The sequence below is a fragment of the Lolium perenne genome, chromosome 5, assembly GCF_019359855.2.
Source record: "Lolium perenne isolate Kyuss_39 chromosome 5, Kyuss_2.0, whole genome shotgun sequence".
Taxonomy (NCBI): Eukaryota; Viridiplantae; Streptophyta; class Magnoliopsida; order Poales; family Poaceae; genus Lolium; species Lolium perenne.
This window is the reverse complement of record NC_067248.2, coordinates 56,604,855-56,610,854: the sequence shown is the minus strand read 5'-3', so window position 1 is coordinate 56,610,854 and position 6,000 is coordinate 56,604,855. Positions and strand designations below refer to the sequence as shown.

The following is a 6,000-nucleotide window of genomic DNA, read 5'->3' as shown; positions in this document are numbered from 1 at the left end:
GGAAGAATAGTTTCTCTTGTGGATATAGCATGCACAAGAGCGTCAGTTTCTCTTGTGGACATAGCGTGTGAAAGAGAATCAGTTTCTCTTGTGGATATAGCATGCCGGCATCGCAAGTGATGCGGACACTAAAGTGGTACTATGGCATGTCTATATCTTTATTGAAGAAGATACTTCAAAAGGTAGCTATGACATATCTATATCTTTATTGAAGAAGAGTTAGCATACCGCCATCTCAGGTGATGGGGATACTAGGGAAGTCCTATGACATCTCTATATCTTTGTTAAAGAAGAGTTCCTCTACATGAAACATTAGGAAAGATTTCCCCACTTGGTCTTATTTTCCCACGACCATCTCCATATGGTCGACACACGCCCTTTTTCCGTACCCTTCCGGTACATCCAACACAACACTTTCTTTGCAAAGCATTTATCAAAACAAAACTCAAGCCCCGGTAAAGGTAGACCTTTGCAACCCGTCCATGACCGCGGACGCGGCTATTCGAATAGATTTAACTCTGCAGAGTTTGCGCACTTTCCCCACAAGAACTGATAAATCCGCCGGGATCATCCCCGGATCGTCATACGAAAGTATGCGAGACTCGAATAATCAGTCATAGTCTTTCGCCCATCTCCCTTGGCACAAGTCCTTCCCTGCGGGCTTACCCCTTCCCGGCACCCCGGCAAAGATACCTCCTTTTGAGCGTATCTCCGGCGCCACGACGGAAGACCCTCAGTAATCGTCCGGCTATCAGTTAAGACAGTGTATTGCCTCCTCCAGAGCGCAACCCGGCGTCGGAGGTCATCTTGACCCTCCCTAGAGAGTTGTGAAGGGTGCTTATGCCAATTTCAACAGACTACGGACTAAGCCCGTGCCCACTTTGGATAATGTGGTTGCGCGAATAAAAGTTGGGCTGGTGTACACATATACGCAGTGCCACTTTTTAGAAACCATCTGTTTTTCCCACAACACCCTGGTGTTCCACGAACAGCCATAAACCACTTTCCCAAACATCCTTATCAAGATCCTTTGTTTTTCTTAAACCATACACTTGGGCTAACACACCCAAGGTTTTCATAAACATTTACAACAAGGTAAACCTTGAGGGGTTCCCATCCTAAAATTTCATGAGTAGGAGCTACTAAATAACATGGCCGAGATGTAGATCATCATCTCAAGAGGGAATAGGTGGGTGACATAAAAAGGGTTCTTACTTGCTTAAGGTAAGCATGTAAGATGATAACATAGGGGGTGGATCAAACTTTCAGATTTGTGGTGCTACTATTCTACTAGAGTGGGGTGGTTGTGATACCCAACCATTTTCAAGGGAGTACGCGGCATACTTCTCTCAATTTGAGAAACACACCAAGCATCATGACTTTGATACCTAATTAATTAACAAGGTAGGGGTGTGGTGCAATAATAATTATGGATGGTATATGCTCGGGTTGAGCACTTATGAAGACTCAAGGTAATAGCATGGCCGTGACACCATGCACCTCTCCCATGTGTGAACCAAGATGAAAAACCACCACAAGGAACTATTCCTATTACAACCATACATAGATCACAAAAAGAGATCACCACATAAAGAGAGACAAGATGCGTAGGGATATCAACAAATGGCATCCAACACCACATCATTCAGAGTTCAAAGATGGCTTGCCTTGGCTTATTTGTCCCTGGACTTCTTCAACTTCATCAATATAAGAATCCCGTCAATATAAATAAAATCCTCGTCCGATTCCACTTCTTCTTCTTCTCCGGAATTGTTCGCATCTATCGCCGGAAAATATAAAAGGAACACAATCAATCACATTGCACCAACAAAACAAACATACAACAATCAACAACTAACCAATCAAATAAGGGCCACTATACAAAGGACTTATAGATACCACAAAACAACTTTAAGAGAACCCATTTTATTTACCTAGTAAAGGTATGAGAGTATCACAACTTAGCAATTGCCTCTCTCGGTTATCACCATGGTATAAACCAAACATCCCCTGGTAGATAACATCATAAAGAGGACAAGAGCATTAGTTTGACATCAGATGCATTCACAAAACATTTTCAAACATTTTTGGAAAAGTAGAAATCAGTTTTCCTAATTTAATTTGCTCACTTAACACTACACAAGATTAGGAAGCAAGCAAGATACCACACCATTTGAAAACTCAAGCAAAACAATAGAACTTGTTTAAGTTGCAAAGGTTTTGTTTTTCAATCATAAAACAAAGGTTGCCCATTTCTAATAAAAAGAGTTGGCCAAGGGTTTTAAATAAACCGAAAAGTTTTGCTTCAACAACTCATGCAGCACACACATGTTATTTTCGGTAACCAATAAGCATGAACAGAGACTAACAGTATTTTTCCTAGAAGGCCAGTACTAATACAAGACTAACCCAATTGGATTCACTCAAAAATATTAAACCTACAATTTTAGGAATTTCTTTGAATCTGACTGTACAGAAAACAAGATCTGTAAGCCATAAATCGTAGAAAAATCCTAAAAATATGAGGTCACTGGCATTTGAAAGATATTTAAACAGAGATTGACACACAATTGGATTTGGGTTCAAATTGTTTCTGAAACTCTCACAAATGGATTTACAAATTTACTGCATGTCTGTACCAATTTCTTTCTCTCTGGAGTTACACAACAGATAAATGTTTGAAACTTGTTTGAGATGATTAAGAAAACATTCAGCAATCCTACAGAATTGGAATCACTCAATTAGGTACAAAATTGGATTTTTGATGAATTAAAAGCTAACAGCCATGTCTGCAGAACACACAGAACAAGTTTAATTCACCACAAATCGTACATAAATCATAAAAATATGAGGTCAGCTGCATCTGAAAGGTATTGAATAGGTGGTTCTTACCCAGTTGGTTTCATTCAAAAATTTGTCCCCAAGCTCCTGGTTTAATTCGACAAAGTCAGATCTGACCAGATCTTGATCTGTGAACCATTTCAGTTTCAGGAGGTCAATCGAAGTGAAACCACCGCCAAAATGAAGGTACTGAAGAGGGCTTTCACCCACAGTTGAGTTTGCTCAAAAAGGTTTTGTAAAACGGGAGAAATCTAACAAACAGTGACTCTGCATGTTTTCAGGACTTTATTTACCATGCAAAATCCGTAACGAATTTGAGGATGAGACCAACGCCAAGTTGTAGATCATTTCAATACCTATCTGTAGAACTTTGAATCACTCGATTTGGATCTGCACACAAGATTTGGCGGATTTTACAAGTTCGTACCAGAATCTGAAACAGCAAGATACAGAAATTACAGCAAGATTTTGGACGAACTTTGCTCAAGAGTTTCAGATCTGAGGATAGCTCAACCTTCTCCATGCTTGGACCAACATGCACCTGCATCAAGATCCAATATGGTGAGAGGAGAAAGGAGAAATAGGGCTGGATTCATCAAAGATTAGGGGAGAAGAGAGTGAGAGGGAAGCTCTCATGGTGAGGGGAAGCTTGAGGGAGGAGGGGAGCTTCATCAAGGTGGATTTCCATGGCCATGGCCGGCCATGGAGCTTGGGAGGAGCAGCAGCTCGTGGGTAAGAGGTATGAGAGGAGTGTGAGGGAGTGGAGGAAGGAGTGGGGAGTGAAAAATGAGAGCAAAGAGAGGAGGGGGTGGCCGGCTATGAGGTTTTATAGAGGGAGAGGAGTTGGCTGCCTCTTTCTTGATTGGTGGAGGTGGGTGGCTGCTCATTTAGTGATTGGGCTAGGTGGGAGGCAAGGCTTGAGAGAGAAGGAAATGAGGAGGCATGGCTGGCCGAATATGTCATGCATACACCATTTGGCCGGCTCCATTCTTGTCAATAAAAAAAAATGAACAATGTGAGAGATATAGAGATGGAGGAAGATTGTGATGGTAAAATATACCATGATGGTATTTGTTGCATGATGGCCTTGTGCCAAGAAGATAATGGTGATGGTGGTTGAGACAATGGTAGAGCAAGAATAAGAGAGATGGTGAGTGAAATAACCATATACCCACAATGATGAATATGGTGACATAAATTATGAATTCAAGAGGTCAAGGTGATGATGGAAAAGAATATAAGTTGCTCTACAAATAAGAGGTCAATTGTGAGTGGTTTGAAAGTATCAAATGATCATCCATTTGATCAAGAATTGGAGGATGGGGGAAAATACAATGTGGTAGATCAGAGATGTGCAAAGGTTGCTATTTGAAATAGAGCTTGTTTGAAAAGTATTTGAAACACCCCAATTGTCTAGGGACAATTGGGAATGAACTCAAGTGGAATGAGATTTGAAGATGTTGAGAGAAAACTAGTTGGAGCATAGGAGTTCAAAATATTCTATTTACTTTCTCAAGTAAAGTAGAGTTTTTCTCAACTTTAAAGTAAACAAGAAATGGTATAGGTACCATAAACAAGCTTCTTGTTAAAAACAAAGCAAAATAGAGAGTAATGTTTTAGAAATCAGTGCTTGGTGGAATTGGGATGAAAAACAAAACCCATTTCAGTTCTTTGTTTTCCTTGAAGAAATATCTTGAAAAGATTTAATAAAACTAGCAGTAGTTTTGTGATCAAAACTAGAGAAGGAAAACAATAGGTTTTTTTTTGAGAGAGAAAACTAATTTAGGGAGAAGTGTTCTCAAGGGTAGATGGTGGCTACAAAATGTACCCATCATTCTCACTCTTGGTTTTGTGAAGATTAAACTTGAATAAAGACAAGAGGTAAATTGAAGGAAGTGATCTAGAGTTGAATCATTGGATAGGGTATAAGATCAAGTTGAATATATGTGATGCAAGGGTAGAATGAGACATGCAGGATGTGGAAATTGCAGAGGGAGATGCACAGATGAGATCCATGCATTGAGATCACCAAGTTGTGAATTAAGGATGATTGAGCTATCTTGTACTACAAAGAGAAAATCAAGATGGCACACTCAGGTTGTCATCAGGAGAGAGGTTTGATGTAGTAAGAAGGAAAACAATTTTTCCTAAGCCACACATGTGTTTTATTTGGTGAGTTGCTTGTTTAATCACTAGGGGTGTTGTTCTATGAGATAGCCCAGGACATAACTCAACAAGCAAAACAAGAAAATACATCTACCAACAGATCAAGGCAATTCATCATAACAGACAGATCAAGGAAATTCATCTTAATTAGTCTAAAGAAAAAGTTTTTGTTCCCCCTAATTTTTGCATTAAGGACAAATAAACAAGGTTGCAAAAGTGGGGCGTTACAGTAACATAGAGTAGTAACATGCACCATGTTACTATCCTATGTTACTACCTCCATAGTGGATAGTTACTTATATGTGGTATCATACATGTTAGTATTTATTAGATTGTAGACTCATCTTGTCTTGAGAAGTGTGATGTTATGGTAACATAGCTAGTTACCACCTCAATCTCTTTCTTCATTTATTAGCATGCCATGTCATCAAAATGCATTGGGGTGTGTGATGTTACTAGCTATGTTACTCCCACTATGAGCAGTCTTACACAAATTCTCATTGAAAAAAACAGTGCAGTTTGTTGCCTTTATTATCACCCCAATACTTCAATTATACCATGTTGAGATATCATTGGACAACTCTACAAAGATATCATACATATTATTACATAGTTCCGACGAAAATCTACTACCCACATGTTACATATATATGATACATGTTGATGTACAATTGGAGAGCTGGATATGAGCACATAATTAATTTTTTTTCACTACCAACATGTTACATATATGGTAACGTGTCGAGATACAGTTGGCCAGTGACTCTACCAAGACATGATTGGATGGCTCTACCAGGATATCTGGATATGAGCATACCGTTCTAAATAAATTTCAAAACCTTAACCCTGGTTCTCCCTCCATCCTGGTTTATAGGTCATGCGCGTCTCTCTTGGTCGTAAATTTAGCCATCATAATAAAAGTAATATATTATAAAACATATATCATTATAAAGTTCATATTATGTTGGTAAAATTAACGATGTATGGATACGT

The 6,000-nt window shown here is 39.2% G+C and overlaps 1 long non-coding RNA gene across 1 annotated transcript; it reads right to left on the bottom strand.

Moving 5' to 3' along the window:
* Positions 1-1,672: 1,672 nt before the first annotated feature.
* On the bottom strand, positions 1,673-3,659 carry LOC127304649 (uncharacterized). The gene is made up of 5 exons (XR_011745938.1): positions 3,356-3,659; positions 3,135-3,274; positions 2,893-2,969; positions 1,935-2,010; positions 1,673-1,780 (listed from the first exon to the last, which is right to left on the bottom strand). It is a non-coding gene; the product is annotated as an uncharacterized lncRNA (long non-coding RNA).
* Between the last annotated feature and the right edge of the window lie 2,341 nt (positions 3,660-6,000).